This window comes from Mesoplodon mirus (assembly GCF_964341445.2).
Source record: "Mesoplodon mirus genome assembly, chromosome: 16".
In the NCBI taxonomy this organism is placed as follows: domain Eukaryota; kingdom Metazoa; phylum Chordata; class Mammalia; order Artiodactyla; family Ziphiidae; genus Mesoplodon; species Mesoplodon mirus.
Window position 1 is genome coordinate 6839941 of NC_138992.1, and position 20305 is coordinate 6860245.

At 45.0% G+C, this 20305-nt stretch overlaps 1 long non-coding RNA gene across 2 annotated transcripts in view; it reads right to left on the reverse strand.

Annotated features, from left to right (window-relative positions):
* LOC309792275 overlaps positions 1-20305 on the reverse strand; it is a 284711-nt gene that overhangs the window by 144964 nt on the left and 119442 nt on the right. For both annotated transcript variants that reach the window (XR_014291660.1, XR_014291661.1), the window contains exon 3: positions 3088-3191. This is a non-coding gene — a long non-coding RNA (uncharacterized lncRNA). The remainder of the gene's footprint in view (positions 1-3087; positions 3192-20305) is intronic.

Below are 20305 nucleotides of genomic sequence, written 5' to 3' on the forward strand. Positions count from 1 at the left end.
ACTTTGTAATAAATGCAGTTTGTTTGGTAGACAGAAGCCCTTCTAAATACAGAGCTCCTGAAGGAAGAAGAGAAATATTATAAAGGAATCTTTGGTGGTGAAAGAGAAAAAGAAGGCCACCATTACTGTGCCAGCTACTGTTTGTCACATGCATTCGTTTTTGAGCACTTACTCTATGCCTAGCAGTGTGCAAGGTGGTGGTGCCCCTGAACAAGACAGGCAAGGGCTTGCCCTCGTAGGGTTTAGGGACAGTGGTGTGACAGGCTGTTCAAGAAGGGATTATTGTGAATATTAATAACACATATACCTTCAAGTTACACTTAAAAGTATGATCATCTGTGGAGACACTAGGTTTAGCAAATGGAGTATTTGCAAAGTAAAATAAAAATTTCATTTGATTACCAAAAAAGAAGAAGAAGAAGAGATTATAGATGAGATGTAGGTTACAGAAGAGGAAGCAAGGTGCTGTACGGAAGCTCTAACAGCAGAAGGAGCCAACTCATTGAGAAGGTCAGGAAGGGTCTTGCTAAGGAAGCAACATGTCAGCTGACAGCTAGAAAGTAAGTAAGAGTTAACCTGGAGTGGAAAAGAGAATATAAAATTCCAGAGAGAGGGAAGGCTTACATTCACTCCTCAGAACAATCCTGTGCTATAGTATATGAAGAGAGATGAGCATTTCCATTTGTATCAGTCAGTATAGGCTAGGTTATGCCATGGTAACAAACAATCCAGAAATCTTTAAAGGTTTCAAGCAAAAAAAGTTTATTTCTTACATATCCATCACAGGTGGACAGGGGTTCTGCACACTGTAATTCCTCAGGAACCCAGGCTGATGGAGGTTTCATCTAGATCCATACTTCCACAATCATGGAGACAAGGGAAAGAAACCATAGCAAGCCATGCGCTGACTCTAAAGCTTTAACCTAGAAGTGTCAACGTCACTTTTGCACACCTTCATTGGTCAAAGCAAATCACATCATCACAAGTATAATCCCCCTGCAGGATGGGGCATCAGTGATATATTCTACCACCCCATTGTACAGATGGAAAAACAGAGGTTTAAAGAGATCCTATGAGGTGTTCAAGGTCACTCAGCTAGGAGGTGGCAGAGCAGGGATTTGGAATCAGAGTTTCCAACTCAGTCTAGAGCACTTTCGGCCAGAAATGAATTGAAATGCCTGGAAAGGCTTGGAAATCCTATAGCAGATACCCAAGGAGAACACCACACTTCCTGGGCAAACTGGACTCTGCATGCTGGCCACCCTAAGCAGACTGGTAACCATGGTGCCCATTCAGAGATGTTTCCTTCCAGCCAGCTTGGCCAGCAAAATAGAGAATGTGGGCTCTCCAGCCCCATCCTTATTGTTCTGCGGCATTCAACTCTTCTTCAATCTGCTGCTTTGAAACTCAAAGACATCTGTGGGTCTGTGCTGCCAACATGGGCCCCCCACCCCCTCCTCAGGCACCTTCGTCTTGGAACAATGGGTTTTTCCAGCACAGAAGGCTGCCGTCACCACCTCAGCTTGTTCCCAGTGTGGTTTCTGGCTTCTCACCTCCTCAAGGATGAACTACCACTTCAATTTCTCAATCCTAGCAACATCTTCTTGGTTTCTGTCTCTGATCCAAGTCCAGACCAGGTAACAGTCTCTCTCTCTCTCTCTCTCTCTCTCTCTCTCTCTCTCACACACACACACACACACACACACTCTCACACACACACACACACTTTAGACGTTTGTGAGGCTTACAAGCCGTGATCTTGGCTAACGTCCACATGTGTGGTGGCAAATTGTTTCCTCCTCTAAATGTAGTCAAGGATAATCAAAATATCTAAGGAATGCCTGTGAGACTTGAGTGATCCTTTTAAGATAGCATGAAGGCCACTTTAAAAGCTATTGAAGTAAATTCTGTTTCTGAAATAAACTCAGTATTGCATCCTGCATTCAGTCGGTCAGAAAATCCTATTGGATCTGCCTTCAAAATGCATCCACAGTCTGACTGCATCCCACTAGCCCTCAGACCAAACCCGGGTCCAGGCCACCATCCTCTCCCCAGTGGACTCCTTGTCCCTTCCTGTCTTTGCTCCCCTATAGTCAATTCTCCTTATTGATTCAAAACATCAGATGGAGAGTCCTTTCTCTGCTGCAAACCTCTGCGTGGTTTCCATCTCCATGAGCATGGAAGCTGCAGTCAGTCGAGTGCCACGCTGGCCTCTCGTGATCTGTCCCCGTGTCTCTCTGGTCTCCTCTGCCGACACTCTCCTCTCTCTCACCCCCCAGCCGCGCTGGCATCCTGGCTGACCTTGAACACTCCAGGCACTGCCCTGCCAGGGCCGGAGGCCTATGCATTCATTCCTTTTTCTGTCACATTCTCCCCGGTGCATGGTGCACACCTCACCTCTGAGCCTTTGCACACATGCTGCCTTCTCTGCGGGAGGGGGTGCCTGTCCCCCCGGGCTTAAAATTGAACCACTACCCCCAACTAGCCCAGCCCTATGCTCCCTACCCTTTCCCCGCTTTATTTTTCTCCATTGCACTTGTCATCATCCAACATATACTATGTCTGTTATATAGTTTATAACCTGTCTCTGCCCATTCGAACAAAAGCTCTATGAGGACAGAGCTGTTTGTCCCTTTTTATTCACGGCTGTAATAACACCGATCATGGAACAGTGCCAGGCACACAGTCGGAGCTCTGTGAATATTTGTTAAATAAAGGAATTCCATGAGAACCTTATGGCAGTCACCTTAACCATGACCCTTCCTGAGCCAGAAAAGAAAGAACACTGCAGTCTCTCCAGCAATGGGATGCACAGGCTTTGGAGGGAAGGAGAGCTGTGTTCGAATCCTGGCTCTGGCACTTGCTGCATGAGATGCTAAGGGAAAGTTACCTAATACCTCTGAGCTACCACGTCTCTGCAAAATGAGACATTATTTCTCGAGGGTGTTCTGAGGAATTAACGAGATGATGCATGTGGAGCATGTAACACAGTGTCTGGCCCGGAACACACACTTGGGAACTGGCAGCATCGCTTCCTAATTATCGCACGACAATGTCAAGATGCCGCACGGCCAGCGGCTCTCTTACCTGCCCAGCGCTGGCTCCGGCGAGCTGGTCTCGCAGCTCTTGACATTCAAGCTTTGCCTCCACGAAGTTACAGATTGTCGTTAAGACATGGATCTTCAGGGATTCTGAAAAACAGTCAAAATCACATGGTTAAGTTTCACACACCAAGGTTTCCTGAAATATTCATTCACATTGGAAAAAGAAGCAACGCAGTGGAAAATGACAAGACTCGAAGGAGATTTGTAGAATTAAACAATTTCAACTCACAGGGTCCATGCAGAATGTCCATTCCTGACCCAGATGCACGGATTCCCAAAAGAGTCCACCAGGGCCTGGACAAGTGAGGTCGCCCAGGCCCACAACTCTGAGAGAGAGCACATCCTTAAATCGTGTGCCCTAAGAGCCCAGCTTGCCTCTAGTCCCAGCCCTACTGGCCAGTAGGCAAAGAATCACGGGTGAGGTGGAATAGAAAACTGCCAGTGTGCCTCTCACAGTGCTCCTGTCGTGCTGATAAACTACAGAAGCTCTAGCTAATCTCTCTCTTCTCTTTCTTTGGTTGAAGCCTGCACTATTCATAGGGTGCAAGACCCCCAGGTTCCATCCCAGCTCACAGTGCACATCTGGATTAGCAGTGGCCACTCAACTTCAGATTGGCCACATATGCACAGCCTGCCTTCGGCCAGGGCAGACCAGATGGGGAGCAGAGATCCTCCACCCCAGCTGCCGTCCTGTGTATGAAATATCGCAGACCTAACCCCTGGAAACCCCTCTCCCTCAGCTGTGGCACATGCTTAAATTGCAACCTGCCTCTTGCCCTTCTGTGAGCTGGTCCAGCACCCACATGCCTGGCAAAGCTGTGACTCTTCTGTCACTGCTGTGCTGGAGTTTTCAGAGTCACAATGAGGCCATCAGATCAGCAGCCAGGTCAAGCGGGCGGTTCACGGGAACGTGCACGGGCTTTAATGCCAGATGCCCTGGGATTAGTACACTGACTCTACTCTCACTAGCTCTGGGTTTGTAGACAAATCTAGCTGCTAAAAAAAAAAAAAAAAAAAAAAAAAAAAAAAAATCTAGCTGCTTCCCTTTCCTTATGAGGAAAGGCAGTGTTGAACACAGTTCAGGGCTGTTATGAAGAAAAGAAACACTGTATACAAGAGCTTGGTGCAGAGTGGACAACTGTAGCCTTTTTATTATCTTCTAAAATATCTTTGCTTCTATGCCCTCTTCTCCATCTGGTGCTTGGACTATTGCAGTATCCACCCTGGGGGGCTCCCTGCCTGTAGTCTTGCCCCTTCCCATCCTTCCTCCAATGCGGCCAAAGAGATGTTGCTTAAAACCTAGACACAATTATGCTACTTTCCTGCATAAATCTCCACAAGAGATCATAGAACGCACTTTGTGAGTGAATATCAAGAAGTGGACATTGACGGAGAAAGCAGAGCTGAGGGAACCTAGTTTTCTAAATACCTTCCAAGGACTTGCCCTCATGGGTCACCGCCAGAGCTTGCCACAATTCTATCTTCCATGGATTATTTGATTCAACAAGCATCCACTGAGCACTTATTCCATGGGAAACACTGCACTAGGCGCTGAGAATACAGCCATCCCCCAGATTTTTCACAGTTTCAGTTACTCCAGGTCAGAAAATATGAAATGGAGAATTTCAGAAGTAAACAATTCGTCAGTTTTAAATTGCATGCCATTCTGAGTAGCGTGATGAAATCTTCCTCCTTCCCAATCTGCCCCACCTGGATCCCCACCCATAGGCACCGTTTGCTCCTGACATGCAGCCACTGCCATCATCCATGATCCAGGGTCACCGGGAGCAGGTCATCCTCTCTCTGACGTATCGTCAGAAGGTCAGTAACAGCCTAAGCCTGCATCACAGTGCCTACATCATTCACCTCACTGCCTCTCATCCTGTGGGTATTTTATCATCTCACGTCATCATCAGAAAAAGAAGGGTGAGGGGACTTCCCTGGCGGTCCAGTGGTTAAGACTCTGCGTTTCCACTGCAGGGGGCACGAGTTCCACCCCTGGTTAGGAAACTAAGATCCCGCATGCAAAAACAAAAAGAGCAAGGAAGTGAGTAGAATACAATATTTTGAGAGAGAGACCACATTCACATAAATTTGACTATAGTATATATATTGTTATAAATGTTCTATTTTATTAATAGTTATTGCTGTTAATCTCTCAGTGTGCCTAACTTATAAATTGAACTTTATCACTGACATGTATGTATAGGAAAAAACATAGTATATATAGAGTTCAGTGCTATCCTTGGTTTCAGGAATCCTCTGAGGGCCTTGGAAAGTATCCCTGCAGATAAGGGGGTCTACTGTACAGAAGTGAAGAAGGTAAATTCCCTGTCCCCAAAGTGTAAGAGCCTAGAGGTCCACAGGTAAATGTCGAGGTGCCCTGAGGCACCACAAATATAACAGATTAGGAGCTCCGCGGAGGGGGTCGGTCAATCCACTAGGGATGTTCAAAAAGCATCTTCATGGAGGTGATGCTCTGTGGTTGTAGGATAACGTCAGCCCCCTCCTTGAGAAAGCAAAAGATTCATCAGAAATGTGTCTTCCTCGAAGAAGAGAATCAGCTTTTAATTAAAAGGAGCCTGTGAGGCGAATCACTTGGATTAAAAGTACTTTGTTATTCAGATGCTGGGCTGTAAAATATTTTAGGGTATGTTGATAAGGAAGCAAGAAATGCTTTTGCCCATTTCTAAACCTAAAGCAACAGGGAGCCCTGTTCCTATTCCAACACGCTCGATCTGTGAAGGATGGATTAACAGGTGTTCCCACACAGAGAGCACAGGGCGGTCATTAGCTCTAAAACCCCAGGGTTACCCAGAAGCCTCCATCGCATTTGCTAAACTCTCAGCTCCTGAGCACCAGCCCCCAGAGAGAGATGCAGCAGGAATGGGCTGGGGTCAGGCTTTCACACTTCCAGCAAAGTCCCCAAGGCTTTCCAAGGCAAAAGGTGCACAGGTCACACTTCGAGAACTCTGGAAGAGGGGCAGGGTGTGGCATGGATGAAAGCAAGGGTGTGTGGGATCACACTGGTGTCTTCAAGGACTGGCAAACCGTTCCAAATGGGAGGCCAGGGAGTTCAAGCTGAAGACCACAGCTGGGGGTGGGGTGGAGGGGACCAAGGAGCGTCCATGGAAGAGAATGGAAAAGATGCCTCTAAATTCAACGCTGAGCAGTGCGGTTCAGCAGCTTCCCAGGAGGGGCGGGGTCTCCCCTGCAGCCACAGTACGTTGCCCCTCCCCCAGCAGAGTTCAGATCCCAGATCCCGTGAGGTTTCTTGCTCACTTTTTTTTTTAACATCTTTATTGGAGTATAATTGCTTTACAATGGTTAGTTTCTGCTTTATAACAAAGTGAATCCGTTATACATATACATATGTTCCCATGTCTCTTCCCTCTTGCGTCTCCCTCCCTCCCACCCTCCCTCTCTTGTTCACTCTTGAGGCCCACGTTGTCACAGAAATGGATGTGGTTTATTCTGAATCAGAAGCCTCTCTCCCTTCCAGCCCTCCACAGCCCTCTTTCCCTGGATCGATGGGATTAGAAACGGCTGATTTAATTAGTCCAGTTGCAGTTTCACTTTATTACTTTCTCATTTACAGTGAAATAACGGGGAGCAAGCAAAAGGCATTTGTCATTATCTAAGGAACCGAGGAGGCTGGTGAGGATGCCAATTTCTCGACTGAGCTGCAGCCCTTAGCTCCAGGCAGACCAAGGAAGTCACTGCCTTTCCAGGAAAATCAGGATTTGTGACAGTTTGTGGAGTCCCAAGACCTCAGTGTTTCTAATGATCACCCAAGGGACCTGAGTGGGAAATCTGCTTCTGCCGCTTTGTGTGTGACGATGGACAGGTCGCTGACCTCGCTGACTGAACCTCCAACGCATCTCTGCATTTGAGTCACCTCTGGAGAATTTCTACATCAGGATACCAGGTGCTGGCCCAGTGATGGTGATTCTTTGGGTCTGTGGGGGGCCCAGGAGTCCGCCTCCTTAGACGAAGTTCAGGTGATTCTGATGCACGCTGACACTGACAGCTCCTCAACTGTGCATATACAGCCTTTGGTCCCAATGGGCCACCCTGACCTCATTGCTTATACTCACCCTCACATACATCATAGGTGTTGGCTGCAGAGAAATTCTCACCAGTGTCCAAAGGCCCCATCTCTTCCCACTTCCACCTACACATGCTGTCCCCCCACCGAGGGTTTCCTTTTCCTCCTCCACCACCACTTTATTCTCCAAATGGCAAACTCTTCCTCCCTATAAAAGCCCCAAACAAGTATTACCACCTCCATAAAGCTCACCCTGATTCTCAGAGACAGACCCTCTCACACTGTCCCCTGTGCACACAGAGCATTTTGTACAGCTCTTTCTAAGAGTACACATTGAATTACATATACTTTTTTCAAGTCTTCACCCAAAACAGATCATGAGATCACTGTAATTATATTCTGTTCATTTCAGTATCCCCAGAACCCAGAAAAGTGTCTGACACCCGGTAGGTATTCAAAACGTGTATGTCTGAGGAGAGAATCAATCAATCAGTCAATCAATTCATTTTGAGCCAATCTCATTGTCTATGAAGCCCCAGCTCTCAGCTTAGGAATGATAAAATGTATAGTTGTCTAAGTGATGTGATTTCAGAGAGATCAATAACTCACTCGATGCCGCAAAATAGCTTCCCTCAAATCCTGTTATGGTGCATGAAATTCTCACCATTAGTTTATACTCATTTAATTCAACAAGTATTGATTTTGACAAGAACTGTACGAGATCAACTTGAAATTGCAGTTGGACCCTGTCTAGCATGCCCATCTGAGAGAAGCACTGGAGAGCTACTCTTCCTATGGAGGGAAATACTTAACCGTGGAAGGTTTTCATGAAGAGTTTCTGGCTCTTGGAGAATTGGTGGCCCTACTTTCTGAACGAAGGGAGAGCACGGGAGAAGGAACAGACGAAGTGGGTAGAAGGGGATAAGGAGTTCTCTCAGGGGCATCACTTGGGGAATCTATGGTACGTTCTCAGAGAAGGTGGCCGGTAGGTGATGGATACAAGCCTCTGCAGCTCAGAGGAAAAGTGTCCTGGGATTTTATGATTGAGGGAGTCACCCAAGCATAGGCAGGTCCACAGCATGCAATGGGGTAGATGACATCACACAAGGAAAGGCTGCAGCATAAGAAGGAAAAACAGCCAAGGACCAAATATAGGGGAAATCTCATAGTGGAGAGAACTTAAGGCACCTGACATCTGGCTAAGCTCTTAAGTATAATATCATCATCTTGCTCAATTACCATTTGCTGAATGAATAAATAAATAAAGTGAATGGATGAATTTTGTGTTGTAAATACTATCATTATTTCCATTTTCTTTTTAAATAAAAAGATTGTAAATAAATAGGCAATTACAATTTTGTGTGCTTAGTGCTAAGATGAAAATAGCACAAGGTACTGAAGGACACTGGAGAAAATGGCCCCAACTCAGACTCGGGGTCAGGGCAGCCTACCTAGGGCACAACAGATGAATAGGAGTTAGTCTATCAGGAAAGAGGGGATAATATACTAGGAAAATGGATCTAATATAATGTTTCCCAAAATAGGGAGTATGTGCCACCAGAGAAGACAATTTTAGGTAATGTGGGGAGAATCTCTCTTTTTTTATTTCAATAGTTCTACATTTATTTTCCTGTGCATTAGAAAAAAATATGCATACACACATACACATGTGTTCAGTACATTAAACCCATGCTTTTGCACCTATAATAGTTAAGGGAAAACCTACTTTTTAAGTAACAGTTCATCTTTAAAATAAATATTAACAAAATAACGGTACAGGTGGTACCGGACTACGGCAAAACCGTGAAGGTGATACTTGAGTACCTGGAGCTTTGGAAGCACTGAGCAAAGGCAGGGAGATGTTAAACAGCACGGAGCAGGTAAGCGCTACAGGCAATTTACACTGATGAAGTCATAAACTAGATGGGGGAGTGCTGTGCGGACAGTTCTGGGTGCTTTGGAAGGGACCACATCATGCAAGCCTTCAAACACTTGCCAAATAGCTTGGGATTTCTCCTGAGAGCGGAGCAGCAGGGAGAAGACAGAGTCAAGGAATTTGCCAGGATTTTTGTTTAAGCAAAAGGGACACTCAGTCCACACTTCAAGAGTCTTGAGAAATGCCTGCCAGCTCAAACAATCAGAGATGCAAGCCAAGATAAACCTACAGGGATATTCAGGGTAGCATCATCTATGATGGCGAAAAGCTACAAACAAGCTAAATGTGGGACAAAAGATTGGGTACAAAGCAGCAGATCCATGCATGAAGGGTGCAGCCATCAAAGTCATTTTCAAAAATATACAATAACGTGGGAGAAATGTTCACACATGAAGTTAAGTGAAAGATCTAGATACAAGTCTGTATATTCGGCAGGATCTATAGATACATATTCATTACAGGAAAAAAACTGGAAGGATATACATACACAAACACACACATATATATTATAAATATAACAGTGTTTAGAACTGATGATATGCTTACAAGTTTTTTAAACGTTCAGATTCTCTAAAATTTCTACCACAAATAGTATTTCATTTATTTATTTTTCTTTCATTTCTTTGATCTATTTTTATTCAGGGGGTAAAAAAAGCTGTTTTTAAGAAGAAAAAGACATTTTCACCAAGGTGGTGCTGAAAGAAATCCCTTGCTCTCCAAAACGGAGCCCAAAGCAAAGGCTCCAAAGGCCAAGAAAGCAGTGATAAAAGGCGTCCACTCAAAAAAAAACAAAGACCCACACGTCACCCACATTCCATCAGATAAGACCCGGCAGCTCTCAGGGAAGCCCAAGTTTAAAAAAGCCCCTCTGAGAAAACCACAATTCAAAAAGAGTCATGTACCAAAATGTTCATTGCAGGTCTATTTACAATAGTCAGGTCATGGAAGCAACCTAAGTGTCTGTCGACAGCTGAATGGATAAAGAAGATGTGGCACATATATACAATGGAATATTACTCAGCCATAAAAAGCAACGAAATTGAGTTATTTGTAGTGAGGTGGATGGACCTAGAGTCTGTCATACAGAGTGAAGTAAGTCAGAAAGAGAAAAACAAATACCGTATGGTAACACATATATATGGAATCTAAAAAAAAAAAAGGGTTGTGAAGAACCTAGGGGCAAGACGGGAATAAAGACACAGACCTACTAGAGAATGGACTTGAGGATACAGGGAGGGGGAAGGGTAAGCTGGGACAAAGTGAGAGAGTGGCATGGACATATATACACTACCAAATGTAAAATAGCTAGCTAGTGGGAAGCAGCCGCATGGCACAGGGAGATCAGCTCGGTGCTTTGTGACTACCTAGAGGGGTGGGATAGGGAGGGTGGGAGGGAGGGAGATGCAAGAAGGAAGAGATATGGGGACATATGTATATGTATAACTGATTCACTTTGTTCTAAAGCAGAAACTAACACACCACTGTAAAGCAATTATACTCCAATAAAGATGTTTAAAAAAAAAGGAGGGGAAAATGGATACTACTTAACAAAAATCACTAAGGACAAATACAAAACTAATGTAGGGCTGATATTCAGCTGGTTCTTATCATAACAGCCAGGCACGTTGTCTGTTCTGTTCAGTTGTTCAGTCTGTTGGTAAATATTTAGAATATTACTCCTGAAAATAATCAAACAGATTAATTGCTGTAGTGGATAGAAAATGGATGGATGGGGTTCAAAGGTACTATGTAGACTTTTTATAAATCTTGTTATTTAATCACCGTGTTCCTCTTCAAAATAAATTAAACAAATAATTTTTTAAACAAAAATAAATTAATTAATTAAATAAAAAATTAATAAAAAAGCCCCTCCGAGAGGAACAAACTCAACCATTATTCTATCACCAAACTCCCCTGACGACGGAGTCAGCCACAAACAAAATCAAAGACAACTACATGTTCACGTCCACTGCAGACGTCCAGGCCAACAAGCACCAGATCCAACAAGCTGTGATAAAGCTCGATGACCTTGACAAGCCAGGGTCAACCTCTTGATTGGGTCTGATGGAGCGAAGAGGAGGACATTCGATTGGCCCTGGATGCTTGGGGTGTTATCACCAAAACTGGGATCATCTAACCTGGCTCTGTCACCTCCAAAGACAAAGAAGAAAAAGGAAGTCACAGAGGAATATTCGCTGTTGCCCCTGTAATAATCTCCCAGGAAAACGAAAAAAGAACGGATCTTGTGACTAATTTTAAATATCAGAGCGTGTGTTCAAATTCCCTTTTATAGTCACTACCTTTTTGTCTCCTGCCGGCTGAGTGCTAATACAAGGCACTGGGCTTTTGTTCCTGTAATACTGAGCTTGTCTTCATCAATAACGGTGTGCCAGCACCCTTTTCTGAATCAAAACTGGGGCCGTGGAAGAGGAGGATTTCTGATTAAGCCCCAGTGTTTGTCCTGTACAAATGAACTTTCCAAGTGGGACAGAGAGAGAGAAAATGAGAATACAATATAAAGGAAAAAACTATTTTCTTTATACTCCAGCTAATTCCTTTAATTATCTGATCCTACTTAAGTAATGAACTAAAATGGAGTTAAGGCTTGTATTTGTACTTTTTTAATGTTGTCCTTTTCCTCTTCATTCATTACTTGAATCGTAGAATCTCAGGGTTGTGAGAGGCCCACAAGCTCATCTAGTTCAATCCTTTCATTTTGCAGAAGGGAAACCAAGGCTCAGTGCTGGACTGATTCAGAATTTAGTAAAGGAAATAGTACAAAGACAAGAATAAGGAGGAACAGCTGGGATGTAGTGAAAACTATGATACAGTTTGAAATAAAGCAGAATTCCAATATTCCTTAGCCACGTAACCCTCATAAATTTCTTACCGCCACTGAGACTGAACTCTACAAATATAAATGGGGATAATATCACCCATTGAGTGAATGTCTGGAAAATAGTGGGCCAGGGCTGGGCGTACAGTTGGGTCTCGATATTGGCCACATGCCGTACAATGCATGTGACACACACGCGTCATACGTCATTGCACGTTGACCGTGAGGTCAGGAGTGGCAATTATCATCCCCTTGTTACAGGCTAAGAAGCCAAGTTTACATAGCTAGAAAGTGGCAGAGTCGGTATTCACACACAATCACAAAATCAGGAATAGGAGTTGTTAAATGCTATTATACCCTGTGCACCTCAGTAAGTCCTACTTCTTTATACTGATTTTAAATCAGTAGTGAAAGCACTATAAAAATTGCCAAGTGCTCAGAATTTAAGGAATGACCATTTTTTTCAAAATATCCAAAGTGGTGGGGGTCCTTCTCGGAGTCAAAATCGATCTGAATCAGCAGTTTCATCTCTAGAATGCTCTGCTAAGTGATAACTCAGGCTCATTTCAAGCGGTTTCTCAAGGTCATTTGATTATAGTTCCGAACATACAGATCATCTGATTGCCTTGGCATAAGTACATGCAGGACCGACAAGGTCCTGGGTATGAAGTAGAAAAATGTAACTCCTAGAGACAGCTGCACTAGCGGTCTGGAACCCCGCAGTCCCACTGCTGACTCCACCACTTACAGCCCTCATGACCAAGGACATGCTCATCAACCGTGCTGAGGCTCAGTTTCTGCATCCATAAAATGAGGACTGATATTCAAAACAGGCAACATAGTATCGTCCCATGAGCCTTAGCCAGATACTGACAAATTTAAATTGGAAGCTCAAGATTCTCTGGTCCAGGGGTCACAAACTCAAATGCCTATAGGTGCTGGGCAGATAATAAAATGAGTGAAACAAACTTAGTGTTAGATGACAGGGAGTGGTGGGGATTGTGGTGAACTAAGGATGCTCACTGAGAGAACTGCTGACTTCCAGCTTTGCACGGAAATAGGGGCTCAGGAATTCTAGATTTCTCCCATTATCAGTGGAAGGCAGAAATTTCTTTTTTTTTTTACATTTTTATTGAAGTATAGATGATTAACAAGGTTGTGCTAGTTTTAGGTGCAGCAAAGTGAATCAGTTATACATATACATGTATCCACTCTTTTTTAGACTCTTTTCCCATACAGGCCATTAGAGTATTGAGTAGGGCTCCCTGTGCTATACAGTAGGTCCTTATCAGTTATCTATTTTATAGATAGTAGTGTGTATATGTCAGTCCCAATCTTCCAGTTTATCCCTCCCCCCTCTCCCCACCATTAACCATAAGATTGTTTTCTACATCTATAACTCTATTTGTTTTGTAAATAAGTTCATTTGTGCCATTTTTTTAGATTCCGCATCTAAGCAATTATCACACAATATTTGTCCTTCTCTGTCTGACTTACTCAGTATGACAATCTCTAGGTCCATCCATGTTGCTGCAAATGGCATTATTTCATTCCTTTTTATGGCTGAGTAATATTCCATCATATATATGTACCACAATGCCTTTATCCATTTCTCTGTCGATGGACATTTAGGTTGCTTCCATGTGTTGGCTATCGTAAATAGTGCTGCAATGAACACAGGGGTGTATGTATAAAACCTATTCTGAGTTTTAAATGCTGATAATTAAAGTATTTTAGGGACCATATAGGCCAAACAGACATTTGTGAGGGCTAGATTTGTCCTTTGGGCCGATGGTTCATGACCTTTGAGTCTAACCCATCTCCCTCCCAACCCAGGCAAGGACACTGAGACTCTGTGAGGTGAAGGTGGCCTGTCACCACCAGGACCAGAATCCACATGTCCTGTCACGCAGTTCTGGGCTTTTCCATAGCAGAGCTGCTTCTTTGATTCTCTGGAGTGGACTGGAAAAGGGAGATTACAAATTCAACATAGCAGCAAGAAAACTCAGATGCCCCACTCTCCTCCCTGGCCAGGTCATTTGGTCAGAGTACAAGGCAGAAAAGAGATGATTTGCTTCCTGGTCTTCTGGCTGTGAGGTAAGCAGTGGGAGGAAAGAAACACTGGACTCGTGTCAGGGTTCAGAGAGATTTCATTCTCTTTCAGACACTGATGTATCTGCATATTCATCAAGTCTCAATCATTATTCTAATAATGCCCACCATTGCTGCTCTATTTTCTCAGGTGTTACCTCTTATCTGCTGAGCAAAGAATACCCCCAAAGGGCTGTACTTCTTCCTCCCCAGAAAGATAGGCTGTTGCCAAGAGAACCAGCTTCAAAAGTCAGAACCATGGAGAACAGAAGGCATCAGGTTACACAGAAACAATTATGCCCAAGACCCTAATTGGATTATTAGCAGCCCAAAATTCAGCTTTAAGCAATTATCTACTCCACGCCTATGAAAAAATAAAGCACAAGTCATTTCTTGACTGTCCTTCCTAGCGAAGGAGAGGAAAAGATTCTTCTTGCAATGTGTGGAAGAGTTTCTACTAATGAGGCAGAAAACAAATTCTTGGAAGAAAAAAATTGCATATATCCACACAACCCACTGGTGACTCTTCTTCCATTATTAAAAGGTTTTTTAAAAGATTGAAGAAAGCAAGTAATTTAAATCTCTAGTCATAGCCCAGTTATATTTCTGTATCAAGGTCTGCAAAAGATCAGATAATCCTTTTCAGATTTCCCAAATGACTTCTTATCTCCTGTGAATCACCAGAGCTTCAGTTCAATACAGCATGGATGGATTTCAGACCACCCATATGTCAGTCCCTGTGCTGGCTCCAGAGGTGAGGAGGACTGATTGGTAAGACCTCAAGAAGCTGAGTCTTCTGAGCTCAGAGCTTAGGGGTGAAGAAGCTGACACCAAATCAGCTTATCACAGGACAATGCAACACGTGTGAGTCTGAACGTCTACACTAAGTTCTGTGGAAACAGAGGATCAAACAACTAGCAGTATCTGGGAAAGTCAAGGAAGGCTGCATGGAAGAGGTGACATTTATGGTCATTGAAGGATGAGTAGGAGTTTGCCAAAGAGACAAGGTAGTAGATTGTCATCATGAGCAGAGAAGACAAGTAATATATGGTCACAGGTGTGAAAATCCTTCAGGAGACCCTGTGCAGTTGGTGATGGGGTCCTCTGGGGCACAGGGTGGAGTGCAGCACCTGTGATTTTCTGTAAAGTGTTTTCATCTCATTATTTTATTTTATCCTTAAAATAGCCCAGAGCCCATGAAGCCAGGACTTGTAAAGAGCCAGGCTCTGGAGTGAATACTTTGCATTTATCATTTAATTTAATCTTCCCATCAGGGCTTTGCAGGGGATATCCTTCCTATCCCCATTTTGCAGACCAGATTCCAAGGCAGCAGGCCATTAGTTACCTGCCCCAGGTCAAAGCAGGAGAGATGGGATTCAGACCCAGGCACTGTGGCTCCAAGCGCCACACTCTTCACCATGCACCTGCCGTCGCGTGGCCCAAGGTGATCAGTTTCCAGCAAACCCACACAGCCTACAGTCTCTATGGAGAGCAAGAGTTTGGGCAAATAGGCGCCAGATACCACCGGTGGCTGTGACATTTCAAATCACTGGCTTTTCTTCCTTCCCTGCACACAGGCCTGGGGATTACATATCAACCAGCACAGCAGCTCTGCTGGAAATTCTCCTTGTCAACTTATTAGAGCCACCCTCAGACATGAACTGATACACTTTCCCCAGGACGTTTTAATTTAATTATTTCTTCCCAACCTTGGCCTCACCCTCCCCCCCGTCACACACACCAGCACCACCCATCTCTAAACCTCTTAAAAGTGGAAGGTGGGCCAACTCAGAAGCAGAGGGTGAATTTGAATCCCAACTTCGCATTTTATTAACATCTCAGGAATGGAGATCTCTTGGCTATAAAATGGGATTTATCCATTCAACACATATTTATTGGGGACCTATAATGTGCCAGACACATAGAACTCATGGTCAGCAAAATGAACCTATTCCTGCCTCACAGAATCTACAATGTAGCAAGAAAGAAAAGCAATGAAATCAATCACTGCGATCAATTTGATAAGCATTCAGTCAGAGGAAGCATGATTTTTAGAGCCGGGAGGGTGATATTTCCAACTCATCCAGGGTGTTGAAAGCAGACCTACATCCAGTGCCTGGGAGCATTTTGGAAGAAAAGTGGTGGAATCAGGAGGCTGTGGAAAGAGGAGAGGCTTTAGATTCAGACGAGATCAGGTGCCACCGTTCACTGGACACACTTTTCCTCACCTATAAAATGGGTATAGCAGCAAGATCTACCTCTCACATTTGTTCTTTTTTTGGGGGGGCGGGGAGAACTAAATAAGATAACGTCTGTTCCAAATCTGGAACATACTGGATTTTCAACCTGTAGTCATTCCTGTCCTCTGTGCCCATGAGTGCAAATGACAGCACCAGCCCCATACTGCAAGGCCTGAGCTTGGAGCAGTATCAGGACACACACAGTCACCAAGTCACTCTTTTAATCAGTCCCTTGTAAGCATAGTAAACCCAAAAATATACACGAAGCAGTGTGAGAAGCAAAGAGGCCTGAATAAAAATATAGAAGAAATCTGGTTCCAGCCACAACCGGGGACCAACTTCCCTGGGCCTCTCTGGTCAATCTTATTCTCACCTGCCAACAGGACAGTAATATCTACACCAATCGTCCCATTAATGGTATAATGGTAATCGTCCCATAATGGTAATTAATGGTATAAAGATCAGAATCTGATGAAACAAGTAAATGACAAGCCGTGGAAAGCCATTCAGGTAGAAATGATTAATGCTCTTATAACTGTCATGATTCTTATTGTTCAGAGGCTGGACCATGGTCTTAAATGGAGTTTATGATAAATCGTGGTGATGATGTGCCCACTTTCCTTACCATGGGCAAAATAGAAAGATCATGGTCATCACAATCAGAAGACAAAGATTAGAATCCTATCTTGGTCACTTTCAGCTGTGTGACCTTGGTGATGTGAACTAACCTCTCTGAGCCTCCAAGACTTCATCTGCAAAATGGGGAAGAGCAATACATTCTCCATAGCATAGTGTTCTGAGGAGTAAAAGAGCCCACGTCAAGTTCCTGAAATATCCTAGGAGCTCCATTAACATGTGAATCCAGGTGAGCAATGTCAGCTTCCCCCCCCCCCGCCCCTCGGAAGCCTGACTCCCCAGCTTCTTGGTGATCCCACATAGCCAAGCGTTTCCTGACCCCCAAATCGTGCTCATCTCCAGGGAAGTTGCTCTCTGAGATCCTGCCAGCATCGCGGAAGTTCTACGCCATCGACAGCTGGCCCCTCAGGCTCCTTCCTCTTCCCCTCAGCATCCTCCTTTCCCCTCTCAGGAAAAGGTCTCCCTTCTCCTGTCTAAGTCCAGCCCCTCAACCCACACGCTCAGGCCCTACTGGTCCAAACTGGCTCCACAAGGCAGCAGCACTCTCTTAAAGGGCCCTCCCTCCACCTAACCAGCCTCAGAGGGTCTTTACTTCCACCTTCTTCTAAGCTCCTCCATCACAGCTCAGTCTTATCTGTTGCTAATGACAGAACCCATTTCTTGCCTTTCAGCCTAATTCCTTTGGGCTTGTACTTCCAAGCTGTTTCTTTCTGTCTCGCTCCTTCATCCTGGCTGCGATGCTCAAATTCCTTATGGCTCCAGGAAACCACAGGACTGCACTGACCACTGCCCACACACGTATCCAATAGCACCGTGGTCCTGCTCCCCTGGGAGGAGAGTTCTGACAACTCCCACGCTTCATCTGGGACCCTGCTCCCTCATCAAATGTCTTCCACTTACAACCTAAGCATGCTGATTACTGCGCTTCTAATTACTTAAAATCTAGCACATTAACAAAGATTTAACTAAATTTCAAGACACCAGGGATGGCAAGTCACCAGGGATGTCCATCTGAACGCTGAAACAAGGAACCATCCTGGCCATGAAGATTCTGTGGGGTCAGAAGGCTGACAGAGAAGGAGGTCCTCCTGTCCAGAGCTGCAGGTAGCTCTGAAATCAAGAGCCAATTTGGAGTCTAGCGTGAGAGGGGACCAGAACTCTGGGAGCCAGAGGAGAGTCTGGCCAGCCTGAAAGCTGAGGGCAGGACCAGAAGAAGACATCAGAGCCAGCGGAGGGGCTGCGAACTCAGGAGCTAAATGCAGGGAGCGAGAGGCCAGACAGCTAAGTGACCGGGTGGGTACGAGCCAGCCTGCTGCCCACGTGGCCGCCTTGGTGTACTGCCTGAGTAAGAAGGTTTCATTTACGAGGTCAGAGATGCGCGTGGACAGCCTCCTCATTGTCAACCCCAGTGGTCACTTCCCAGGACTCTTCCTCCTCAAATGCCACACGGCTTGATCCCACTCGCCATCCCCGACCACCCTTCCTACCTGAACCTCTCCCCTCTTCGGCATCCTCCCCGATTCTCTGCTTCTCTGGATTCAGTTTTCACGTCCTCTCCTCTTCTTTTCCTACACTTTCCCACTGTCAGTAAGATCACCAGGTTAGTAAGCAGAAGAACCAGGACACTGTCTTCCAACGGCCAGAGGCTCTGCCTGTCCCACAGGTGTTGTCGTAGTACAGACAAAAAGCAGCTAAGAAACCAAGACCGTTTGCTGTTTAAAATTCATCAAACACTTACTGGGTCTGGATCTATGCCAGGTGTGGTGGATAATTCTGAAGCCCTCAAGGAGCTTTAGATTAGAAGGTGGCTGGAGGGTGGACATTTCACAGCAGACACAAGGCTTCCCAACCCTCTGATCTAGAGTCATTTTTAGACCAGCGAGAAGGCGCCTCTCCAGGGTCCTGATGAGTATGTGGGTACCCAGTAATTGTTCCCGCATGCACTTGTACTTTTCTACAGCTGCTGCATGCTCTATCTGCAAAAACTATCAGCCTCACCATCAATCCCCAAGCTTGTATGGTCTCTGAATTATTTAATGCTACATTCCAAGAGGCTGTGAATAATGGAATGGGGTATAAATAATCTTATCTCTGTCTCTACATGCAGAGATTGTGAAGGGGCACCTAAAGAGGCTCTATTCTGCCAGAATCTTACAACACCTGTGCATGATTAAAAGCCAAACCAAATGCCCCCTAGATAACTGCTATTCCCTAGTGGGGGAAAGGAATGAGTAAGTGTCTCATCACATTTCATAGAGAGAGAGAAGCAATTATGTATCAGGTTTCAGGTTCAAGTGCATCTAGGATAATTACAGCACTGCTTTCGAGTTGTATAGAGCCTGACAGATCACCTAGTTCTTTCTGCCTTACAGGGACGGGTAGGGTGGCTTTCCTAATTGACAGACAAGGACACTGCTCCCCAGGGAGACTACCTGGCTAACAAATAGGGTTACAACGATGAAGAAGCAAGCCTGGGGTTTGCGTCTTCTGACTTCCTTGTCAGCAACCTCTCTTTTCCACCTTCCCACCTGGCTATTGGGGCATCACGCAAACATGCCTTTGTCTCCCAGTCATCATGCAGTGTTCACGTGACCTGCCCACATTTCAGGCTTGTCTTCATGTCAGGTAGGTTTTCGTGAGGGCATGGGAAGGGATTCATGTGATTTTCATGCCCCACATTGAGTGTCAGACACTTGCACTATCTACTCAGGTTAATGAGCCACTAAGGTAAAGGAAGGAGAAAAATGAAAATATTCAGGAGATGAAGGGCTCTGTCAATGGGCCCCCGCTAAGCACTATGGTGTGGTAGCAACAAGCTCTGGACCAAGAATCAAGAAATCTAGAAACCAGTTCTGATTCTGCCGCTACCAGCTATATGATCTTGGAGAAGTCTCATCACTGTAAACATCCAACTTCTTATTCAATAAAATGAGATAAATAACAGTTTAGACCCCACAGGGTTGGGGGGGGTGACCAAAATGGGAACCATGTACATTAGTGCAAGTGTTTTATCCCCATCTATGAATGGATGTGCCTAGGATTGTAGTCATGATGCAGGAAGATAAATGCTCATCAGGCCTGGGGCAATTTGGGAGAATTTTCAATCTTCCCAGAGACAAGGAGCCAACACAAAGGCAGAAATGTGAGTTCCTCAAGCCTGCTTCACAGGAATAGTCCATGTTAACCAAAAGTCTTCTGTTGTAAGTCCCCGTCCTCTCCCAATTTCAAAATCTCCATCATAAAAACCTACCTCCCTCGGGCTTCCCTGGCGGCACAGTGGTTGAGAGTCCGCCTGCCGATGCAGGGGACGCAGGTTCGTGTCCCAGTCCTGGAAGATTCCACATGCCGCGGAGAGGCTCGGCCCGTGAGCCCGCTGAGCCTGTGCGTCCGGAGCCTGTGCTCCGCAACGGGAGA